At 35.7% G+C, this 26,050-nt stretch overlaps 1 protein-coding gene and 1 long non-coding RNA gene across 4 annotated transcripts in view; one reads left to right on the top strand and one right to left on the bottom strand.

Annotated features, from left to right (window-relative positions):
- The window catches only part of Con (leucine rich repeat protein connectin), a 155,038-nt gene that overhangs the window by 103,419 nt on the left and 25,569 nt on the right, over positions 1 to 26,050 (bottom strand). For all 3 annotated transcript variants that reach the window (XM_015332296.2, XM_015332297.2, XM_089174999.1), the window contains one exon: positions 24,580 to 24,672. The gene's annotated coding sequence lies outside the window, so the exon portion shown is untranslated. The remainder of the gene's footprint in view (positions 1 to 24,579; positions 24,673 to 26,050) is intronic.
- Positions 1 to 26,050, top strand: part of LOC149031711 (uncharacterized) — an 89,379-nt gene that overhangs the window by 55,729 nt on the left and 7,600 nt on the right. The window lies entirely within an intron of this gene.

Raw genomic sequence — 26,050 nt, 5'->3', positions numbered from 1 at the left:
TTTGTAACGATCAAATATCATTGCTATATATATATATATATGTTATACGTAATTTATACATGTGCATTCACATAAGCGTGCATACACGCGTATCAAAAAAAAAAAAAAAAGAAAAAAAAAAGCATCGACCTAGAAAATGTTTACTACCAAATCCCGCTTGAACCCGTTGCGAGAAATGAAGGATAGGAGGCTGGAGGAGGGGGAATAAAAATAAAAATTGATGCTATTCGACTATAGGATAAAATAATCGGAGGCAAACAAGCATTTTGTCACAGTTACGCGCTCGGTTTGGACGCGCAACGTTAAATCGCGATAAATTTCTATGTTACAGCGTTCCACCAGCGTTCCACCAATGCTCCACCAACGCTCCACGGAATTCTAGGCCGCCAGGTTTTGCGTTCGTGCATATATATATATATATATTTATTCACGTATATACGCTCGATCGGATCGCAAGGCTAATCTCGAAAACAACAATGACAAAAATAAAACAAGAAATAAAAAAATGCAAGCAATTTTTAACAACCAATAACGTTGATTTACGTTTATTTTCAAATTTTTGGTAAATAAGAAATAACATATTTGTTTAAATATGTATTTATAAAGATATTGTGTAAATCTCGCATTGGAATGCTACTTGCATGCGTGTGTATGCTCGCGAGTATTGTGCGTTTGTTTAAGATATCGGCTGCACACGATGATGCACGTTTCTTCTGTTTAATTAATCATCGCAGATACGAATGTGTATGAGTGCATTGCAAGAAGACGTTTTTAATCTTTCGTAGTTGAGAAAATATAGTTGGACGAACTTTAATTTCACTTAAGAATACAAACTCTCGGTAAATCCCTTCTAATGTCAAACGAAATGAGAAATATCGTATTAATTCTCACTTATGGGAACTCGCTAAAATGAAATTCGAGCTTCGCAAATGTTCATGGAAGGAAAAGCAATCACGTTCATTAGGAGTTTCTCTCTCTTAGAGGACCAAAATTTGTCTCGTTAATCAGCATTCCCGAACTTTCGAGACACCTTTCACCTACACGCACGTGTCTTTTACATATTTACATATCTACAAATATATATATATATATACATGTAAGATTTATTGAATTAAAATAAAAGAAATGTTAATTATAAGAAATACTTAAATATTAAGGTTTAAGATAAAAATCGAAAAAAGTAAGTAATAATAGTTAGAAACCACAGAACACTCGTATAATACTCAATAGTCACACCGAATGAAGAAAACGAAGATCGCCTTCTTCGCCGCGTTTATATATTCATTCACCCCACCAATGGTCCCAATCACTTCCGTCAATCATTCTCGAAATCCCCAGACTATTCCCGACCGATCAAACAAAAGACTTCTTCCCGATTTCCAGTTCGGGAATATTCGAGAGATTTCGGGGTGCACGCTCGCTTTTCTTTCTTGCTAGACACACACTCATATTCCTACCGCCACACGTACTCACACTCATCCTCATATCGCTGCGTGCACTCACACTTATATCCATATCGCTACATACTCTTACTACACATCTTTCACATTCATCAATTGTTTTCATGCACACCATACACTCGCACTCTTTTCGTCTTTCTCTCACCCTTGCATACATGTTTAAACATCCTACATCCTACATGCTGTCATCCATCCTATATATACGTCATTTACTTACACACTCTTAAGATTATCGATTACAAAAAAAATGGTCTTCGTGTGTGATCTCTCGGTGCTGCAAGATTAGACCAACTTGACCCTCGACTGCAAACAACCTACTAACGAATTCAACACTAGAATCGCAGCGTACATATTTGGTAGGGGGGGGAGGCATCCTGACGCAACCCTGACGCAACCATTTATTTTTATTTTTTTTGTTTTACGAAAGATGCCACCCTACCAATGTACAACAACACGATAACTAATGGAACTCGAGGTTCAATTGTTTACAAACCGAGAGCTGGCGGGATTCGAACCCACGATCTTCAGACTTACCGAGAGAACGCTCTACCACTTGAGCCACGAAGACCTGTAATATTATGTAAACAAAATAAATGTTTTGAGATACAAAGTAGAATACAACTGTGTCAAATAAAAACATGATAAATAGAAGAACGGTTAGAAACCTTTAAGGCAGGATTATACTTTGTAATTTTTTTTGTCGATTATTCGTAAGTAAATCTATTTAAGAATACTCTCTGAAAATTTCAAAACGATCCTAAATGTACTTTTTCGTCGCTCTAATCTACCCGTGCGCGGGTAAAAAAAGTATTTTAAAAAACTTTAAATGCGTTTTTATCGGAATCACATTTTTAAACCGCGTGTTGTAAAAATCTCCAAAACTAGCTATTCGATTCGTCTGAAATTTTAACCACATAATCTATACACATATATCAACCGGTAGCAGCAGATTTATAAAAAAAATTTTCATTTTAACTATTTTTTTTGACAAGAAATGAGACAAAAAAATGAGATTTTTTTGATAATTTTTTTTTCAACTGACGCCATTTTGTTATTTTTGCTTGTAAATGAAAAAATCTGTTACCACCGGTTGCTGTAGTCTTTGTGAACATAAAACTATTCGAGTTTTTCATTTCAGATAATCCGATGTCAAGATTTTTACAATACCGCAAAGGCTAGACTATTTTTAGGCGTTCAGTTCAAGGGCCTTTCCAATGTATATAGAGCGTATAAAATAAATAAAAAAAATTTTTTCATGTACTTTAAGAGTATATTTATGAAGCACAACAAACCCTACATCAATATCTTTCTTAGTTTTCTAATAAAAAATTGACAAAAATACCTATTTTTTCGAGCGACTAAAGTAGAATCCTGCCTTAATGGCTCATGAAATCCAAAACATAGCCAACTACAACACGTTATTAACACTTCCACTAGGATTTCAAAATTCATCCGTGTTAACGCCTGTCTGAGAGATATTCTCAGTTAACTCTGGCAACACTAAACAACGAACCAACGAGTTAGCTTAGCTAGCGAGCTTAGCTAGCCAAGTGCAACCAACCAACCAACCAACCAACCGACCAACCAACCAACCAGGCAAATCAGGATAGACCACCAGCCGAACTAGCATGCTTCAATTTGACCTACCGGTTTGAATATTTATAAGCTATTATATATCCTCTCTTTTCTTATTCGGTACTTCGATAAGAAGAGGAACAGAGAGAGAGAGAGAGAGAGAGAGAGAGAGAGATGAGAATCAACCTAAGAAATATCTGGGTTATATTACGTATTAATATTATGTACATTCTAATTCGTATATGTCATTTTTTAGTACTTATGACAATTAATAAAATATTATAAATAGACAAATGTATATTTGAAAGGTATATTAATTAATTAAAAATGAAAATGAAATATTTAAATTATTCCAACTCATTACTCTTTGGCAAAGTTTAAGCCTTAATTTGGCATTGCCTTAAAATTTAAATACTTTAATCTCTTTCAAACTGAACGAGTAAAGAAAAAGAAACGAGAAGAGAAGAGACGAGAAGAGAAGGGAAGGGAAGGGAAGGGAAGAGAAAAGAAAAGAAGGAGAAGGAGGAGTGGAAACTTGTTGCAGGAGTAGCGTGTAAATACGAGGTCTCTCTAACAGTACTTTGCATTCAGCAGACGCCTCGAGGAAGGCTTGCCAGAAATGTGATATCTTCTATGTCTATTATTTGTTCCTTTGCATGTGTATATTTATGTGTATATAATAATAAACTATGCATTTTTGTTTATGCAATTTACAAGCAAGTAAATACAGAAAATGAAAAGATATTCTAAATAAGATAAAAGGACAAATATGAATAAAAAGATAATCGCGTAGTTTTGACATGGAAAGTTTTGGAAGATCAGTTCCATAGAGTAAATCCCAAGAGTGATTTAGAAATCGATCGTGGAAAGTTAGAACCATCTCGCCATTTCCTTTTACAAATCTCTTTCTCTCTGTCTAGCTCTTTAGAAAGCTAAAGGGTAGGACGATGACAGGAAACGACGTAAAACCCCAAAGGATCCATAAGAGAGAGAGACTACGCTTGGTAGATCGAGTCTCAAGCGAGTCACGATTTCGGTCCTCGAATATTAGTGCCGCTTGCAAACGGACTCGTTGATCATCCAGCACACGTTACCACCCACCGACACACGTCGAATAGTAGGTGTCCATTGGTGAATGCTTACGAAAGCTCACTCCTACGAAGCACAAAGATACCCTATATATGAGCTACATTAGAAGCTACGAGGATAGGAAAATGTAGTTAGAAAGAGAAGAGAAAATAGAAAGTGACAGAGATGATTTCACTGAATTGCGATTTGATCGAGAACGACTATTCCCACCTGGGAATAGGAATTCTAGGCGAATTCCAGTTACGACCACGATGATTTTCAAACCGAAATTCGTCTCCTCATACGAGGATCTTGTATATCCTGGAACAAGAACAAAATTGCTCCGTTTTAAATGAAACTTCTCGACTTGTATGACATTAAATTGTCTATCTTTTACTTGACTTTAAAGTTAATTACTGGATATAATATTTGAAATAAGGAAGATAGATTTTTGTAAGGATCACTAAACACAAAAACGAATTGAAACGTTCGAACGTGCTAGTAGCCGTATCGGTTACAATCGAACATTGTCAGCTGTTTCTATTCGTCCATTAAACTACCCTCTTTTAAAGATATCGACGAAAAGGGAATAGGAAGAGAAAAGTAAAAAAGGGAAGGAAAATCGAAAAGACTTGAAGTAATACGAGCCGGATCTCGAGAGTCCATCGAGAGGAAAGGTTTGATAATCGTAGAGATATTTAACGAAATCTTATCCCCTATTCTTTACTATACAGAGAGTCTCGATTATTTTCTGTAACATCTTATGGGATAGTCAATTATTATCAGTGTAAAAACTTTCGAAACGGTTTAAATTTGAATTTCAGAAGTTTATTTGTAGGGTGGTTGATCCGTTTGAAATGAAAAAGGAAAAACATTGATCTCTCATTCCTTCTCATCTTTCTGTAACCTTCAACCTTTTCACTTTCATAAGCGTAGATTCCCCCTAGGACGAAAGAAAGGAACATCAAAGGAACTGTCACTGCTCAAGCGAGTTCATATAATTTGCTTTTCGCATCGACGAATCTCAATACTATCGGAAATCTCCGGTATTTCTCTATCTATCTATCTATCTATCTATCCATCTATCCATCGACGATAATGGCGCCGGATCCACAAAGAACACCGAAATTAGTTTCCAACGAGGATTCCATTCACCCTATCTACTACATTGAAAGCTCCAAGAAAAAGACCGGAAGTCGAGAGATCGTTCAATGATTGTCTTTCTCTTTCCTCCCTTCTCTTTTCTCTGTTCTCTTTTCTCTTTTGACGTTTATGAAAATCGTCATTGAGGAGTCGCGACGTCGATTCGATTACCTTCCCTCCTACTGCGAGAAGAACTTGTACTCTTCGGGAAGAATGAACGAATCCAAAGGAATACGGCAAAATCGACGACGCATTTTACTCGAAAATAAAAAAAATGAAAGAAGGAAAGAGAGAGAGAGAGAGAGAGAAAGAGAAAGAGTTTCTATTATAGAGAGAAGAGTCGATAGTGACTCCAAACTGAAAAGTAAAATCTAATCTAGAAAACTGATAACGAATATCTTTTGGATTTTTATCGAATTTCGATTCTCCGAATAGAAAATAGAAGAGAAAGTAGTCCTTTTTAAATCGCATTACTTTTTACTATTATTCTTATTGTTATTCAATTCCCCTTTTTACCTCGCTTGATTTATTTTTTGACCAACTTTTGTGAAAACTTCAAAAAGAAACGTCTAGCGAAAAAAAAAGTATATTAAATTATTATTTAATCTAGACAAATCGTATTTCCATGTTTCCCCAGTTATTTTCAAAAAAAAGGGATTTCCTAGCCTGTCCCCCTGTAATTCGTAATTTCAAACTCAACGGGAATCAACAAGCAATCTCCAGAGGAATAAACATGGCTTCTACCGAGCGATAGGAGGGGAGAAAAAACAAGAATAGCAAAGTAAAGCAAAGCAAAGCAAAGCAAAGCCAGCGAAAAAAATGTATATAAGGGAAGCTCGCTTATTGGCTGATGGCAAAATGAGAGCGGAGAGCAGCGGGGGAGGGTGATTTAAGAGCCGATTTACAAATTAAGCACGTGACGCGAGAGAAACTCTGCTCGGTCGCATGCTGACGGCATAACCTAATATTTATACAATTAAGCCGATGGATAGATGGGTGGGGGTGAACGGGGGTGAACGGGGGTGAACGGGGGTGAACGGGGCGCACAGAGATAGATATACATATAGATAGAGACGAGGGAGGTTGCAAAGTGGGGCGAGGAAACTTCGTTACGCCAATCGGAGCGTGAAACCGTTGGGTTGCTGTTTAGCCCTCTGCTACCGGCAAAATGTTACCCTTAGTCCTTTGCTCCCGAAAATCCGGGGGAGAATGACGACGGGGAAAGAGAGGCGAACCTTGGTTTAACCTCTCCCTATCGTAGGATAGACGGCGAATCAACGTACGTTTCGTTTTTCCCACCAGAGGGGATCTTTAGGGCCACCCTTTTGCGAGCAAACGGTACGGCGCAACCCTGACGCCACTACCGATGTGTTTAGTAAAACGCGGACAACTCCCAAAATGGCGTATCACCAGGTTACTCACACCGTTCTGAAAATAATACTCTTCTGATATTTTATTTATTGCTTTTGACCGATACCCTTTTAGAAACAATTAAACATTGATTGCAATCGTCTGTGTTACATTTCTATAAGATTTGAATAAACACAATTATTTATTCAAATCATTTCGGAATAGACGAATTTGTTTCTTCAAATGTTCGAAAATTGTCAGAAAATAATCAGCTATTAAAATCTTTTCAGGATTATCAAATTAATATCGTCTGGAGTGAACTCCCGTAATCGTTTAAAGTTACTTATTATAATACATTTATTATGGTATACCAGCCCTTCGGTTTGACCTTTAGGAGGCCACTAATTTCAATGGTAACGGGCAACTAATTCACGCTCGTGAAAGTGCAACACACAAGGGTGTGTCTACGATATAATAACACGGCTAGTCGAGCGGTGAAACAGGTGGGTGGAGTCGTTGCTCTATTCAAAAGCCACCACTTTCATCCTCGTCCTTGACTCTCATCCCTCTGCCTAACCTTTCTCCTTCCCCTTCTTTTCTAACCGCCTGTCTCTTTCCATCGTACGCGTGTTCATAACACCCCCACCAGTATATATCATCCACCATTCATCTTCACAAATTTTTTTTACCTCGAACAGGTGTCAATGAATCTAACGAGTATAGACGAGCATAGACGAATGAACGTGCTATGATCTATCGATCTGATTTTTATTTGAGAAAGATATGAATTTTTTTGTAACCGTGCGATATTAATGACAAGGATTGCGACAAAAAAATCGAATTAGTTGATCTACAATTATTATCGTATTACTTTCAACTAAAGTTCAATCTAATATCAAAGGAAAAATAATAGGTGTGTAGCCCTTTTCTTAGCAACCCTCCCTTCCTCCCTCTCTCTCTCCCTCCCTGAATGTAACCTAAAGCAACATATAAGAAAAGTTTCTCAGTTAGAAGCGATTTACATAATAGATGTGCACGTGTCATGTCAAGGGAGTACTAATCGTACTATAAGTATCCCCCTTTCCTCGCTCTCCACCCTCCTCCAACTCCCGTTTAGATATACAACATTTTATGTATACATATGTATACGGTACACGTTTCAACTAAGTTAGAAACGGAACTTTGTTAGATTGTAAATTCAAAAGTACACACGCATAGCATACACTAACAATAAATATTGTAATAATAATAATCAAAGGATGCAACAACCTCAATTTTTGCCAATGCTTAGTAGTTCTACTATTGTTCATATTTAGAGACTGCAATTTGAATATTTTACTAAAAGCTCGTGTACCATTTTCGCGAAAAATGAATCATTGATAATAAGAGTAATAATCATTCTGTTAATGATAATGATGATGAGGATGATGATGATCAGGTATTGCAAACGATTAACGTTGAAATCGTTTTATCAAATGAAAACTTTCAATGAATAATATATCATTGTTGGACACTTCTCTACCAAGCTTCATTAAGATTAATATTATTCGTTTTATTATTGTTATATTAATCATTTGGGATTCAGGTATTATATATAAATAACGATTAATTTATCGGTGAACGATAATATTTAGGGAGTGATAAATTATCCTTAAATAATACCAACTTGTTTCCGGTGTTATATCGTTGGGGGATCGCTCGATATCGCTCGATGTATACAATAATCGATGTCAAATAATATACGACTGTAGGAGTCCACTCTCGTTAGTTATTTTACATACGCTTTGTTTACTTGCTAATCGATAATATAGTTTATCCAAGTCGATATGTGTTTATCGAAGATATTGATACGATTAGAGGAATAAATTTCTATGAACACTTGTTCATTTTCATATTAGAAAGATATTGAATATTATAAATGTTTGAAAGAAAGTAAGATTTAAAATAACATTGAAAAATTGGCTAGAAATAAAATGTGTATAATAAAAAGAGAACGAATGAATGAAATCAAACGCGAAAAGAGAACAAAATTGTTAAATCCGGCATATAAAACCGTAGAAACTCGACGAGTCTACACCATTCGTCGAACAATAAAATCGATTTCAACTGGAACGTGGAAAAGGAGAAAGCTCAGTGGCTCTGGATAAGCTATTAAAACCTATTCTACAAAAGAAAGAACAAAAGAGAGGGAGAGAAGAAGGAGGGCTTGTAAAATCAAAGTTCAGTAGTTCTCACTCTTCTAACTTAAAATATCTCGAAAAGTAAAAGACGTTTAGCTAACTTCTAACTTTCCAAACTTACTTCTAAGCTTTTCCTTTGATCTTACAAATTGTACCGAGCAATGTGAACACTAGTAATGTCTTGAGAACCATTTTCCCGAAATTTTCATTTAACAAGAATTTACAAGTGAAATTATCTGTCAAATTAAATGGAAAATCTATATTTTGTTAATTGTTATATTTTATTTGTACCTTTTGTCGTCTTATTTCGGTAAACTCTGTTAGTGCATTCTTCCATCCATAACTCTCTGCTAAAGTCGTTCGTAACACGTGCGAAATATTAAGCCGACGAAAGAAACGAGCTTGCGTTCAACGCTTATCTCGAATCTCCTTTTCTTCCTTTACGATGGGTTACGAAAGAAAAAGAAAAGAAAAACAAACAAGAAATAACACAAAATAAAGGGTTGGAGAAATCGTATGCGAATAACGAGGGCCTATCGAAATATTTCACGAGTCTGGCCAAGCCAATTATGGGAGCTACGCAAACATTCATACACTGTCTGGAATCCATTAATAAGACGAAAGGGTGTGCGAGAAGAGGAGAGGAAGGAGGAAAGAGAAGCCTCCATATAGGCCACTTTGTATGCACGTAGTAAACGCGTATACTTGGCTGTTCATGACTTTAATGTTCGTCATTTGTTACAACTAGGTCATTTTTTACCGATGCATTGCCTTTTTTCAAAACGTTATAAAATATAAGTTAATGTTACGTATGTAAGAAAAAGAATGATAATAAAAAAGAAACATTCGGCAAAGTTTGAATTTGCTCTTGTTATCGGTAGTCTACATCTGGAGTGCATCCAAAGGCGGATCTAGCGAATATCAATTTTCTCTTAACGCAGGGGGGGGCAGGGTGGTATATATCGGCGACCACAGCTATTTCACTGAGAGATATAACATCTGTGCCACCACCACTTACTATCCGATCGATTACGTGGCTTCGATATACAAACATTATTTATCTTTATCCATTTTTTATTTGTATTATCTCGTTGTAAAAGTCTTTGAGAACCACTGGCCTATATAATGTTTTCTAACTAGAGTTTATCCAAGTTGAACATTTGACATGCCACAGGAAGATACAGATTATCTGAGAGAGAGAATATTCCTCATAACTAAAATGTTTCTTGCCTGGCCTGTACAAGAATCTTACTACGCTATATTGTAAGATTCACCTACCGCGGTGACTGCTTACGGGCATAAATTTGTACTAAAACGAGCGTAAAGGAAAATAATCCGACGGAGAGGCTCCTTTTCTCTGATAACACAAGAGAGGCAACCCCGAATTGCGTGGAGAAACAAGGATAGAGAGAGAGAGAGAGGGAGAGAGAGAAATGGAACGCAGTATGTTCCTTCCGTTTAGCAGGTGTTTCGCATTTACCGCAAACCTTCTCACCATTCACTTTGAACCCATTGCATTTAGTCACAAAGTCACGACATACAAGCACATATGATTCTCCTCGAAAATCTTCCTAATATTTATAGCATATATATACATTTCTATATGTAGAAAAGGAAATTGAAAAAAAAAAAAAAACACCCAAAATTTGGTTCATTTCATGAATTGAAACTAACCGCGAAATAATTCCAATTTATTCATCGAACAATTTTTAATTGAAATTAAAAAAGGAAACATTAATTAATACGCCAAGCAATCAAAAAAAAATTGACATTTAAATTAAATTTATATTTAATATATGAATCTATGTTAAGGCTTCTCAATTAATTCAAGCTAAATATTTTATATGAAAAATGAAGAGAAATCCATTGAAATAATATACAAATTGCTCATACATATTTCTCAATCGAATATAATGAAAAAATGCAAGAATCAAACGTCATGACTTTTCCTTTCGCACGTCAGAACGTATACCCGTTAATCCATTCGCTCCAAGCAACCAACCAACCAACCAACCAACCAACCAACCAACCCAACACCTTGTCAAGTTTCTTATTCTCTTTGGGTAGGTGCAAGCTCGAGCAAATTTAACGAGCAATAACGCCTACTCTATAACGTCGTTCTTTCTCTCTTTCCTTTTCTCACCTCGCCAAAAGGGAATAGAAAGTTCTAGCGAAGTCATCGTGAGCTGACTCGTAAAAAAAATTAGTTAAAGGGTGTACCAAGGTATAACTACGATGGTATATTACATCGGAGAAAAACTTTCTTTCCAAAAATATCAACAAAAATTGTTGCAATAGGAAAAAAACTGCATTACCCAGTGCATCACTCAATGCACCAGTCATCAGTGCACCAGCTAGAAATCGAAGAGAACGACGATCTCGTCGAGTGAGACGTGCACACTGCTATTACCCTCGTTCAAATGCCTGACTGACTAAGAAGAAAGTGCAAGGGAGAGAGAGAGAGAGAGAGAGAGAGAGAGGAGAAAAGATCGATCGTTTTCTCTCATCCTTCTTCTCTCCCTTTTACCTTTTCTTACCACGATTCTATGATAATTTCGTGTTGGAAGGTGCGATTCGCGACGCGCTAAAACGACCTGAGATTACAATCTTTCTTTCTTTTTTTTTTCCCCTCCCTATTTTCTGCTTTAGCTTTTACTATTTTTTTTTTTTTTTAGTTAACGATATGCAACGAACATTTTTCTTCTTCCATGTGTTGTGCTGGGTTGCTCGATGTTTTTTCTACTTTTTCGTCGTTCCCATTTTATTATTCGTTTCTCTTTTCCTTTTTTTTTTTCTAACTATCTATCTATTCCTGCATTTATTTATATATGCATTTCTCTCTGTATTTTTTTTCCTTTCGCTCTCTCTCTCTCATTCCTGTTACTGTTTATCCATTTTCTTTTTTATCCTATATATTTCTTTTCTATTCCTTTATTTGTATTTTCGAAAGTAACAAAAAAAAAATACATTCGACGACAATGCATGGCATATAATCTTTTATTTTCAAAATGCAACAACGCTGCGAAAAATTGTATTTCTATTTTGTTCGTCTGCTCTTTTTAATATTCTTTCTCTGAAAAGTTTCAAACTATCGTGTGTAAAATTACATTTTGTATGTTCATCAAAAGATTAATTAAATGTACAATCTATTGTTTGTTTGTTATTTTTTTTTATTTGCAAAACACTTAGAAAAGAAGAAAATGAGATGAAATAAAGAATAGGATGGTATATAGGAAATGTCGGAGAAAATTGTTGGTCAAAACGAGTCTCGATTATCTGTGAGAAAATCGGTTCCGCGAATGCGGGTAAACCGGTGTTAATAAATCGTCGTCTTTTTAGACGAACGTTTCGTCCAACCAATCGTTCCCCACTCTTTTCTATCCTGCCAAGCAGATAGTTCTTATATGTTCTTTTCTGAATGGATGCCACACCATGGTATTCGATGTGGACGGAGATGAATCCGTCGACCCTTGAACGATTAATCACCGTCCAAAGAAGGACTCTCTCACTCGTTTCAACCGGTAGATCAATCGGCAGATTAATTACTCGATGAATAGACCCTACCTACCCTCACGACTGATATTTCTCTTCTTCTTCTCTTCTCCTTTTTATCTTTATTATCTTAATCCTGTTTTTCTCAACACTTTTAACCGTTTTTACTGTAAAAACATGATCTTTTAGCCAAAAGAGAGTGTGATATCGCTTGCTACTAGCTCGTACCTACCTACCTACCTACCTACCTACCTATCATGTATTATTACATGAAACATTAGCAACTTGAATTATGTTTTATCCGTCATTCTGTTTGTTTTTCCTCTTTCCCTTTTATATTCGTAGTATCATTTTCTTCCTATTTTCAACATCTTTCTCCTCTGTCTATTTGTTCATTCGTTCGTTCGTACGTTCGTTTGTGTATATTCTTTGTTTTAGTCTGCCGCTGTTGGCTTGTGTATTAGGTGTATCTATATAGGTACACCTACACACATATCTCTATGCTCTATCTCGTATGGTAGAGGAGAGAATTGTCTAGCATTCTCGGCCGAGTTTCGTCGAGCACGCATCTAATCGTCACGCTGGGAAATTACAGCGAAATTTCCAGCGTCGTCGCCCGTAATTTACGCGAGCGTGGTTGTACGCGACATTCCGGCCTCCAGTGGCACGTATCGTCTATTGCGTGTCATACGAGAAGGGTTCGTTGATCCGTATAGATTCGTGCGGAGGGGCACGAGGTGAAAAGGGAAAGGAAACTCCAGCCCTTCCTACACAGATCTCCTCGCTACATATTAACATCTTCCAATTGTCAAACCATTTCAAAATGAAAAATCATATTCAGCTTGGATAATTGTTATCAAAGATGGTTATGAGCACTTGTCGAGATTAAAGGAAGATGATAGCATAGGTGATATCATTGGCGCATGCGATAAATCAGGGGCGCATCGAGCCCACCGCGAACGTAATTACGCAAAAGTTAATTACGTGCCGCTCGTACTCACGACTAACAAACACGAACTACGAAGACATATATATAGCAACACTTTAGGGGTATAGTAATACCCTTTCCACTATACTTGTCCCCTTCGCTAATTTTGCGGTTTACTCGGCCAATGGATTCTCAGAAACTATTAATAAAAACGATTGAAAAATATATACACCAAATAATTAACGTAAACTTCGTTTATCACTTTTCAACCACTTAGAAGATTCAAGTGAACATTAAATATAGCTTTACAAGACGAAATACTAATGGTGGACAAAATGGAGATAAATTATTTCTCTCTCTCTCTCTCTCTCTCTCTCTTTAAAGCATCATCATCTGTCGCGGTCCAATAAAAAAGGCGCGCGTCCTTTTTTTTAAAAACCCAAAAGTCCAACTTTTTCACCGAAAGCCTTGATTAGCCTTGCTCAACTCAAAAGATATGAGCAAAAAAATAATCGTAAAAAATTATCCCGAGTTATCTTTCCTCTCTCTCTCTCTCTCTCTTATTTTTTTTTTCATCCTTTCGACACGGCTTGCTACCCCTAATTAACACGACGTTCTCGTAAAATTCAGACGATTCTACGAGCGTTCAGGAAAAGTGCAAATATCGTCTGGTCGTCCTGCCGTAATTTCGATTTGCCATGGCAAAAGTTTTTCGAGCTTCGAGAGAGAGAGAGAGAGAGAGAGAGGGGCAGAGAGGGGGCGGGGGCAGAGAGGAGGGTAGTAGTTGCGTTGATCAGGTATCACGATTTATCGCTAGTTTCAACAATCTAATTTCATATTCGTGAAACTCGTTTGACTGCTTATTTTAGTTCTCTCTTTCTCGGTACTCTCGGACGAGTCGAGAAAGTTTTCCTGGAAAGGGGGCTGGAAAGGGACTTGAAAAGTGCTCCTAAAAGAGGGGGTTGGTCCGTACGTAGTTGTGCGAATTCGATAACGATTTTTATAACCTAAACGAATTAATATTTTTCTTTCCATTTTTATCGATAATTTCTATGAAAACTTTTGCAACAATAAGTATTCAAATGATGTCTATCCTAATATCATTGAGATATGAAGAAAATATGAAGGAAAAGTTAGTTCGTTTCGTTTCGTTTCGTTTCAATCTATCAAACGATAAAATTAGGTAGATATTTTTTTTCTACGAATATAAATGTTTCCCCACTAAAAGACTAACGACGTAAATTTAACATTTCAGATACGCAAAATGTTCTCTCGGTCTTTCTCTCACATTTTCATCGTGAAAAAGAAGTAAAATGTATCGTACAAAGTGTTACTACTTTGTCTACTGATTTAATCTATTTATATGGATGGAGCAAGGGTGCAATGTGCATATATGTAAATGCGGTAGAAAGGCATTTTATCAATCATCTTTCTAACCCAACACTAAGAATAAGAAAATGCGAAAGAAATCTTGCTCGGACGTTTTTATCGATTTCGCTTTCGAAAGGACGACGTACGAGGAGGAGGAGGAGGAGGAGGAGGAGAAGGAGTAGGTTCCTTTATGAAAGCAAACAAACGCTTCTACATGATGCATTGAAAGGGCCTCCTCGTGCTAGCATAAATATCTTGTCGAGGCGAGAAAGAAGGAAGAACAACAAAAAATCTACATTGCAACTAAGAATATAGAATGACGTTTTAATCCGTTTAAAATACTTTAACGATTTTCATAATAGTGCTAGCTGGTAAAAACTATGTTAATACTTGAACAAGGTATTATTTGAGTTGGAAAACGATGAAGGATCGAATAAGAAATCGGGAGATATGTCTTAGGTCTTTCTATGTCATCGGGTTTTATCCGAGCGTTAGAAATGAACGTTCACGCTTCGCCAAGCAAATATCTTCCTTTCTTTTATTATTATTTCATTTTGTTGTTGTTGTTGTTTCAACACATTAAAAATAAAAAAGAATACTACAAAAACATTTATAACGTCGTGAATTTTCGATAAAATCCTGGCATACATGTTGGGGAAAGTAAAACACACGAGAGATGTAACTTGAAAGGATTAGATCGGTAAAACTGAGCGAACATGATCCGGATAAAAACTCGCATATATATATGTTATAACATCTGTTAAAACTTTTCAAAGCTCGCAAAGATCCCTAAGATTCAAATATCAAAGTCCGTCGATCAATGAAAACTTTGTACATGTTTGTTCTTTCTCCTTTGTTCTTTTTGAACGTAATTGAAGCTTTGACCTGAAAAAGAGTAGCTAAAACTCATCCCAGGGCGAATCGTCGATCGCGACCGCCACGACTAGTAGTAATTGCGGATCTACGAGATAATACCTACATATTGCTAGATCGTTTGTGCATGTCCTTTGAACAGACCCTTTATACATAATACATACGTATGTAGATTTGCAGAAATAGAAAGGCAGAAACAGAGAGGATGGAAATTGAACAGAGGAGAGAACATTGAGAGAGAGAGAGAAAAATCAATGAAAATTGAAAGAGAAGAAGGTGTGAGTGTGGGTGTAGGTGTAGGTGAAGGTGTAGGAGAATGAGATAGCAAATGGAATGAAGCGCGTCGTGTTTGGTCATGGTGTCTAAACGAGCATCGATTGCTTCCTCTGAAGATAAGAATCCTATAACCACACACCGTGATAACGATATTTCGAGTCTATTCTTATCGGTAATGGTAGGAAGATAATGTCAAGCAGCTAGATCGATTATCATGGCTATTTATGAGCTACCACTTCCAATTGGATATTAGAAGTTATGGGATGTACGAACGAGATTGAAGGAAAATTATGATCGAACGCAATAGTCCTATCAAATTGAATTTCTAAGAAAAGTTAACGAATAGATTACAGTGAAAAGTATGATTTTAACAAAGCTTCTTTCTCTCTTTATAGCATCGTTTAGGTATAGCATCGAAAGTTTGGTCATTGAAAAATGCTTGCGATCGATGAGCGTGCAAATATCCCAAACACCCTCACACTCCCTCCTTCTCGTCTTCCATCTGCAAACGTTGAAAGTATTTTAGGTATTTTTCAACAATTTTCAGGTACTATTCCCAATTTGAAAAACATTTTGACCGCGTTTTCATTTAGCCGTCGTATCGGATCGTATCGTATCGTATCGAAAACGATTCGTGTACAAACTCCCGCAGAGGATAGTAGAGACCGGTAACCAAACTATATACAGAAGCTCGTACGATAATTGAACGTGGGGTAGAAAATTGACTCGCGGTTCTGCCATGTACGAATGCAAAAGGTATTTTAGCTTTTATTAAACCATTAACACTGTAGCTTTCGTTTTTGAACGAAGGACGATCGTTATAAATGGTAGAAATAAACTTCATTCGTGTCTGCGTAGTAACACCTTGTACTCTATTGGAACATTATCGACTACATGTTATTATTGATATACGTTTATGCACAAAATAGTATTTTAAATGTGATCAATAAAATAACAAGGTATAACGTTAGTGTTACTCATTTATTTGGCATTATCGAAAGACGTCTAACAAACAAATTACACTTTCATAGCACCCAGAAATCCCCACCTAGAGCTCTAATCTCTTCGCCATTTTTCAACTTGTTCCTCAGTTTTCCTCGAAACACGAGTACAAATCGATCTTCTTACATAATTCAAGGCAAAAAGAAAAGGAAAAGGCAAGGAAAAAAGAATGCAAGATAGATAATGCTTGCATGGGGCGTAGCCGTGCTAAAACACGTACTTTCCATGTTGAAAAATTAACGCGACTACTCGTCGCCCTTTTATTTCCTTTCCAGCCCTATTTTCTTTTTCTTCTACCCTGGAACAGAAGATAATGTCGATGACACGACGACGACGACGACGACGACGACGAAGTGAAAACGCGAAACGCAAGTAGCCATTTGGCGATCACGCGAGCTTCCTATGATAAAATGCACAATAGTATGTGAGAGGTGTGCAAGCCCTCGGAGGGTTGAAGGGTATTCTTGAGGTGTTGAGAGAGCTCAATGGGAGGGGAGCACGAGGGAAACAGATACTACTAGGGGTAGTTTCTTCTTCTTTCTTCCCCTCTTTTCCTTCCTTCTGTTCGTTCTTTCACTTGACTAGCTTTTTCCTCGCACCGTGGTTAGACGAGAAACTTTTCGAATGACGATTTTCTGGCGCCGCTCAGTCGCCCATGTTCCACGTCGAGAGAGAATCAAGCTTTACGAGTGACTATCTCTTTCACTTCCTACTTTTTTATTCAACACCGTTTTTGTTATTTTCTTTTTCTTCACTCTTTCCAATGTTTAAATGATTTCTAATTGAAAAGATAGATCAAATGAAGCATGATCTATAATAATCGATCGATATATTTCGTTTACCGTATATAAACGTTCTCGTACTTCGTTAGCACGTTTACTGTAATCATTCGATCGTGATTAACTATGGGAGATTGAATTTTCAAGTTTAATATGCTTCTCTTTGCACTGTAAACAACTTTGATTGTGATAAAAATCATTTAGCTAACAATATTATATTATATCATTTGATTGATATTTAATAAGACATATATATATATATACTATAATATAATAAATGAATATAATTTCGATCGAGAGAATGGATATTGGAAATCTAATCAATAAGATGTTTCGATAAGAATGTCGATATTTTGGGATATTAGAAAAACGGTGAGAAAAGAAAGATCACGGATGTGGAGCACGTCTAGTCAAGAAGCTATTTTATCTCGGGAAAATGACGAGGCAGCTTATTCTCGTTAAATCGAAGGAGGAGCTGTACTAGATCGGATATTTTATCCGCCTTTCCTAACCATCTAGGAGATCTATCGATCCATTGGCACTCTCATTTTCGACAGGACGATATCAACCATCTCCGATATCCTTCCTATAGAACTATTCTTGTTAAACTTTAAACTCAACTTATGGTTAGAAATGTAATTTTCCATGTATATCTATCGTTTTATTAAACTACTAATATTTCCATGTACACGTTCCTTTCTTTCTATCCAATAATTACAAAATGACAATTTTTACTAAATTCCAATGAAAAAATTAATATTTTTCTTGTTAAAAGTCATTAGAATTTTCCTATCAATTTAATACACTCTCCTATCGTGCTATCAATTTTCCGAATTATAATACAAATGATAAGTTTCGCGTTAGAGATAATTGCGAGAGATAATCGAGTATCGAATACCATATATCGATATTTTATCAAATTGCTACTAGTTTCTACTTCTATCCAATGTATAATAATTGGAGATAAATTAGACTTGGTTGTGGATAACGTAATTGGCTAATTATAAATGCAGTTATTCTGCAATGTGTATAAACATATAGTGGACTTTAGAAAAAATGACAACACAAGTCTAGTTTATAAATTAATAATAAATCAGCTTAAGTGTGTTAATAATATGAGCTGTGAGGACACCCACGTATTCTTCATTAACCACTTGTCCGACGTGCATACCCGTATATGTTCATACGTCAAATTGAAAATGATCTAACTTTGTCACAACCCGCATACAAATAAATGTCTACAAATAAAAGAAGTGTTCGTTTAAAATACGTTTTGAAAAAAGGAAAAAAAACGAATGTAATATTTAAATAAATCAAATCGTTATAAATAATGGAATTCGTTGTATTAATTATCGATCGGATAGGTCAAGAAAAACGGGGTTGTATCAAGGAAAGGGTAAAAATTAGGGCGGTAGCCCATAACAGTAACGTTAACTTAACTTCCGGAAATTAAATCTAACCTACTCGTTTCTATTAAATCATTCTTTCCCTCTTTGTTCTCGTATTAACGGAGAATTACAAGTTTCATTTCCATTGATCACGCGAAAATCGACACGTAATTGTTGTTCTTAATCTTCATTTCTACCATAGAATTAAGATTTTTTAACGATTCTTCTTGAAGAAAATTATATGTGGGTTGAAGAATGAATGGTAGCGTGTAGGTGTGTGCGAGTATTTTATTATAGAATTGTTGTTCCTCGATTAAAATTACAATTACCTCTTGTATGTAGTAATAGTTAAGAACTTTTACGATTACGTTTATTTGATAATAATAAAAAAAATACAAAATGAATTATGTTGAATAATTTATCGATCTGTAGAATATTCGAAGATGGACATCTTGTCCTTGTTAGCAGGTTAATCGAATGGAAACAATAATTCATGTTGATCGAATGATCGGTAAGGTTCTACCCAGACTGAGATAGCGTCTCGAATGCTGATATGGTCCACTAATTACGAGCATGACACGTGATATCATAATTGATGTCGAACAGTTCGCAATTAGTGTTGCGAAGCACTACCCAATATTCTCTTCTATCTTTAAGGGTGTCACATTTGTTTGGAGTTATGTTCGAGAACTTGCTACAAATATTATTCAATCCTTAGTTTAAATAATGTAATATCGACATTTATTTGTGTGAATTTTCTTTTTAATAATAATACTCATATCTAATGTTATTTCTACTCGTGAAATAGTTGAAAAGTATTCGTGGTATTTGGTGAAATTCATTGAAATCTATTCCTAACGTTTTACATGCTCTTTTCAATGGGAATATCGACGACCTTTAAGTGCTCTTTGCAAACTAGACAACTCATCGATGTTGTATGGGCTACCACTTGGAACGAGACAATGTTTCGAGTACCATCGTACGACCATTAAGAACCTTTTTCCAATTTCAAATCTACTTTTTACTGTCTTTTCAAGACAAACTATTAATAAACAAAAACATTGAAATTTGTATTTTGTATTTTTTTGAATATGCGTTGACCTTTCGCGCTATTCTATTTGCGTGTAATTTCATTCCCTAAATTGTTCGCCAAAAATAATGTTAACAAACATGAAATAAACAATAAAATTGGACCTTTAAAAAAATGTAACAAATGTACAATTTCCCCTAAGGGAAAATGAAATTCTATTTGTTTGTGCATAGAAGGAAAGAAAAATCATGGTTGAAATTCATAAAACAACGTAATCTTCGAATGAAACCATGTGGAAAACTAAAAGATCGACGTTATTGTCGTACGGACGAATGCACGCAAAACTCCCTCATCTTGGTCTTCTTTTTTCCTTCTGAAAATATTCAACTTTTCGTTGAACACGAAGAGGAAATGATGTTCGTCCTTTACGTTCGCCAATGAGAATTGGCGAAGCAACTGGATCAAGAGAAAAAAAAAGACAGATAGAAGGAGATGGAACTCTTGTGATCTCATCAGTTGGAAGAACTCTATTGAGAAGATCCTTTCCAATTAAAATTCGACGACTTTCAGGATCTATTTCTCTTTTGGATTTCCTATCAAAAACATTTTCGAGGATCTGTCGAGCACGTTTTCAAATATTTCGATTTTAATGATCTGCATTTCGATGAAATCTGTGTAAATACCGACGATCTATTTTAAATACTAATCAAATATGGTAAAAAGTATGCAATTTTAATTTCACGAGATTTAATTCATACAAAATTGGAACTTCAACGGGCGTGAATATATCAAAAATATCAAAGTCAAGAATAAAAGTATAAAAAAAAAGGAAAAAGTGAGAGAGAAAAAGAAAAATATATAAAGTAGAACAAGCAACGTGACTTATCAAGCCAAATATGCGAATGAATTTTTTATTAAAAGCTCATATTTTTCATTTCCATATACATATGCATATATGTAAGTACTACTAGTTTTAAATATACAAGAATACCTCTCTATATATATATATGCATAATGCACACCTACGAGAGATTTTAATTTTACGAGATTTAATTTACACACAAAGTTCGAACTCCAACATCCATGAATATATAAATATAATAATTTCGGTGAAAAATAAAAAGTGAGAAAAAGAAATATATACAGAAGGTGTCGGAAAAGATTAAAATCAAACTTATGGCACGTGTTAAGTGTCAAAAAATTTCAGTACAAAAATTCGAAAACGTTCAAACGCTTGATAAAAATTTTTCTCGACTTTTTCGAGCACCTTATATATGAATGGTATAGAATATCGAGTCACGTGACCTATCAGTAACCCTCCGCCTTCTTTACTCTTCAAAAAGGACAATTCGTCGACAGTTAACACGGCAAAGACATTAAGCAATCCCAAAAATCATTCCACTCCCACACACACATCCGTGTACCCCCTTTTTCCGAACGTCATAAAAGTACCAGCAATAGCAATCGACCCCGGACGCGACCCTTTTCTCTTCTCGGACCATTAAGAAAAGAGAAAAGGGATGCCGCGAGCAAAAGAGAGAGAGAAAGAGAGAGAGAGAGAGAGAGGGTGATATGGAGTGCTCGATGCAGCGTGGAATTTTCCACTAAGTGATCTCAAAGGATGTCACGTTGAGAACAAATTGATTTTTTCCTTTCCCCTGGAAGCAAGCGCCCTTCTTCCTCCTGGTTCACCTATCACCCTTCATTGTCGTCGATTTTCAAACTATGATATCTATCGTGAAAAAGACAAGACTTGGAACCAGAGAAGAAGAATTTTCTCGAATTTCTTTCATGAAAAAAAGGGACACGCATTTGATCCTACCACCCTCCCTCCCACCTCTTCTCCTTCACTCTTACTCTTGGATATACGGATATTCCGTTTCCGTGAAGGAAACGGTCGTTGCCCTTAGGGCCGATACTAGGTCCGATGACGTAACAACGAACGAAAGGATCCTTTTTGCCCGTGGCTAGGATTTCCAGGAATTCTGTGACACGCGCAACGAGTGTTGAAGACGTGTGCAAGCCTTCGCCAAGTTCGAAGGGATTCCCTTGTCGATCCTTCTCTTCTTTCCTTCCTTCCTTCCTTCCCTTCTTATTATGCTTTCGGCTCTTTGGTTTGAAAGAAAATAAAGAAAACGAAGGGATAAGCTCCGAATAAGATAGAAATCGTCGTTGAAAATAATCTCCGATGTATTCTCCCTTCTCATTTGTTCTACGAGAAACGCCGAAGGAAAGGCACTGGGGGGAAAAGGAACTTGAAGATAATTCAGGATACTCTTTTGTTCTGCGTTTTTTCTTTGTGTCTATCGAGATCAGTAACATCAGCGATTTTTCAACCAATCTCGATTCGGACATTCCACAGTAGTTGAACATAGTAGTCCACAATGTTACCAATTATAATATCCGTTTAACTACAGTGTAAACATTAAAAAGGGAAACATCAGATGTATCTTTTTAGTGTCAGGAAACTTTTCAAAGTACTCAGATATTATGGGAATTTGATATTTTTACATGAAACAACAATGTAGAACATTCGAGTTTAAAGTGAAGAAAAGTTAAATGTGAGAAGTGGTAAGACTTGATAATGTTGATGCCAGGAAGAAGGAAGAGACTTTATATTATCTTCTTGGATAGACATGATTCTTAGGAAGATAGGAGCCAACGTTAAAACGTGCCACGCGGAAACGACACGAATGACGATAGGAATGACGACAGACTGAGAAGGGTGCCCTTCCGCGAGTGCAAGTGTACCCAACGGTCTCTTATATGCGCTCACCCTTCTATTCTCACCGCAAGTTCACCCTCCCAGGCTATTTAAAATGCAGTGCACTTTGGAGATCTTTAAAGGTACTCTACTACTCTTTCAAAGTATGCGTACTTGCTTGCCTGCATATAAGAGACGACAAAACGCAAGTGGTGTCGAAGCGAAGTATAAGAGATAGCAGTGAAATATAATAAAATGTCTAATTTTAGTGTTGTAATATTAATATTTGTTAAATAATTGATAAGAATATGATGAATTTGGAAAGGAATGTTCTCATATGAAATTGTAAATAGATATTGTTCTTATCCGTTGAAATCTATTCATACCATTAACGATCCATTAACGTATCTTTTTATTATTCGAGGATTCGGGTAGATTGAAAAATTGGACAGGCAAAGAGCGAAAGCCATTAGCTGGTCGCTTTTCGACTACGTTATGTTCTAATGGAAAATTACACAAACGCTTGGCAACTCTATCAGACAACGCGAACAAGATAATTGACCGGTGAGATAATTGTGAAACACGTTATGCTCTTTATATCCTTGCATCTCGCACCTCGCACCTCGCACCCTCGTCCATCTCCAATTTTATCTTCCAATTTTCGCAAAGAGTATAGCAAAGCTCCTGAAAGCTGCTGAAAGCTCGCCAAAGCTTACGGAACAATACCTCACGTTAACAATTTTTCATTTGCATTATTAAATATGAAAGTAAGAAAGGCTTGTACTTTTTTTAGGTACTCTTCAAAATCAAACGAACAAAATTACAGATAAAGAAATTACAAATGAGAAATAAAAAAAGAAAGAAATTGTATAGAATATAACAGATGTTTCGTTAGTTTCGCTGTTTCACTCTCTTTTTCTGAGACTCAATTTTCCTCGATGGAGTTCCAAACGATACTATCTTGACTCGAGGAGATACAATAACAAAGCAAAATCGATGGCGAATATCCTTCGCGTATCCTGTAACCTTCGACGAACACGTTCGTTCGACCGAGATGTGTCGTCCACTCGTGTCCGTGTAGAAAATTCTAAAGATTCTTATTTCAACGGAGATAAAATTGTAGCTACGCCAGAGATTTCTTCTCTATCTTTTGTCAAAAAGAAACCTTCCCTTCCCTTCCCTTCCCTTCTTCCTTCTCTCTTTTTCTCTTCGCATTCTTCCTTTCTTTTCCAAGTTCTAGCTCCTACTATTTCGATAGAACCAACGTGCGATAAAACGAGATGAAACAATGGATATCGAAAATCGTTGGAAAATGGTTCGAATTTCGAACGAATCGCCGACAATTTTACCAAGCAATAAAATATCTTTCTTCTTCTCGCTTAAAACACAAATAAACTATATTAAATATTATACGAGAGATGATATCAATATTTCTGCTAGAATAGAGAAAATTAGACAAATGCTATTTAGATATTAAAATAATCGGATTACTAATTTTCATATTAAACTATTTTGATAGACTTATTATTATTAAACTAAACGTCCCAATTTTTACCTTCACATTCTACGAGTGAAAATAAGAAGAAGAAGAAGAAGAAAAAAGAAGAGAAAGGTTTATTTAAAATGTGAACTTTGAAACACTTGATTAAAAAGTTAGTCTTGTGTTTCATGACGACTTGAAATAACGCGAATATTATAATATTACAAACGAAAGTTGCTTACTTTTCAGGAGATCATGCAAACTCGTATAATACATCATGCAACTCATATGTATAAAGCATTTCCCTTAAAATGGGACACACCCTGCGTGTGGTGTAATAAGAAAAAGAGAAAGCTAAAGACCGATATTATCTACAGCAATGATATAATATTTGAAGAAAGATAATAAAGTCATCTATAAGGGAAAAAAATATCACGGAGGGTTAGATGGATCATGTTTGTCTTTAATCGAATTACTCACTTAGTTGTTACTCTCGGCGATGTCACCGTTGATAGATCGATCGATCGATCTCACTTGTTAGACGACGATAACTCGAACGATAATCGATTTTCCCTGGAAAAGACAAAGATAGAAGTTTCAATTAAAATTTATCGTGTCGGTCAAGTTAGTTATATCAATTAATTCGATTATAAATAACTATGATACATCTATTCTTTGAACATTTTCTAAGAGAAACAACTTATCCTCTTTTATATCTTAAAGCATCATCATTTGGATGTATAATAAATAAAGTAAATCATCGATATCAAAACGTATTTAATAATCACGTTGTGTTCAGTGACTTGGACAAAACAATCGGCCAACGCATAAGCGCGAAGAATATTAATTTATCTCGTTATTAGAGATTATCGCCGTTGCTAAAGCCACGCAATAGTAGAATGCACTTATTGTTATTCCAATCGGAGGAGTATATCGGCTTGCCAAGCACATCAAATTACGACTATGAATATTAATCGAATGGTAAATCCCATCATTTATAATCATAACAGATCAGAAACATTTACTACGTTTAAATTTGATATACGTTTCATATTTCCGTCACAACTTTTTTTTTTATTTCTTTCTTTCTTTTACTCTACCATATATTTTACCTGTATGTGCACAATTTTACAAATAATATTACAAGTTACGAATATATTTGCAATATTTTCATTGGCAAAATCTGTAGTAAATAAACAGAAAAGGTAAAACTTTGTTTGTTTGATTTCTTTTTTAAACGTGAAATTAATATTCGAAAGGACATACGATTTAGCATGACTTTTTGGTTGACTACTTAATATTCAAAAGGGGTTAGACGTTCATAAAGTGAACTTAAAATGGTTTAGCGCAGAGAACACGGCCTGTTACAGACACATTCAAATTATTTGTTATACTAAGCTACGTGACTTCATTGCTAATATCATTCGTAATGCATCCAGTCAATAAATTAAACCTTTGCTACAGAAAGATATCTCGATTTTGTAAAAAAATTATGTGAGCAAATTCTTGACTAACAATTATTTATAACAATCTATCTGTAACAAATTAATTTTTTAATATTGATACACGAGCAAATGTATAAAAAATTTTTATATTAATTATTTATAAAAAATGCATCAATTGTTATTAACAGTATAATGGAACGATAGAGGAAAGTCTATCCTTTAAAATGAACCTTTAACCAAATTTCTACGACCAATAGTTTCGGAGATATTTCAATAAAAATTTTGTTCCGTTGATAATTTTTGTGTGAATGAATTACTGACCTACTGACCTACATAAATTCCAAGAAATTACGCGCGCCTTCACGCGGTTACTACGGTTACTACGGTTACTATGTTTACTACGAGTAGTAATCACGTGACCGCTCACTGCCGTGCTTCCAAATTTATGAATAGAAAACTTGGAATCTTCATATCTCGGGAAGGAAAAATCCTACAGACTTGACCAA

The sequence above is a fragment of the Polistes dominula genome, unplaced genomic scaffold, assembly GCF_049000335.1.
Source record: "Polistes dominula isolate Pdom_NZ unplaced genomic scaffold, Pdom_raw_medaka contig_78, whole genome shotgun sequence".
Lineage (NCBI taxonomy): Eukaryota > Metazoa > Arthropoda > Insecta > Hymenoptera > Vespidae > Polistes > Polistes dominula.
This window is presented reverse-complemented; position numbering and strand designations above follow the sequence as displayed.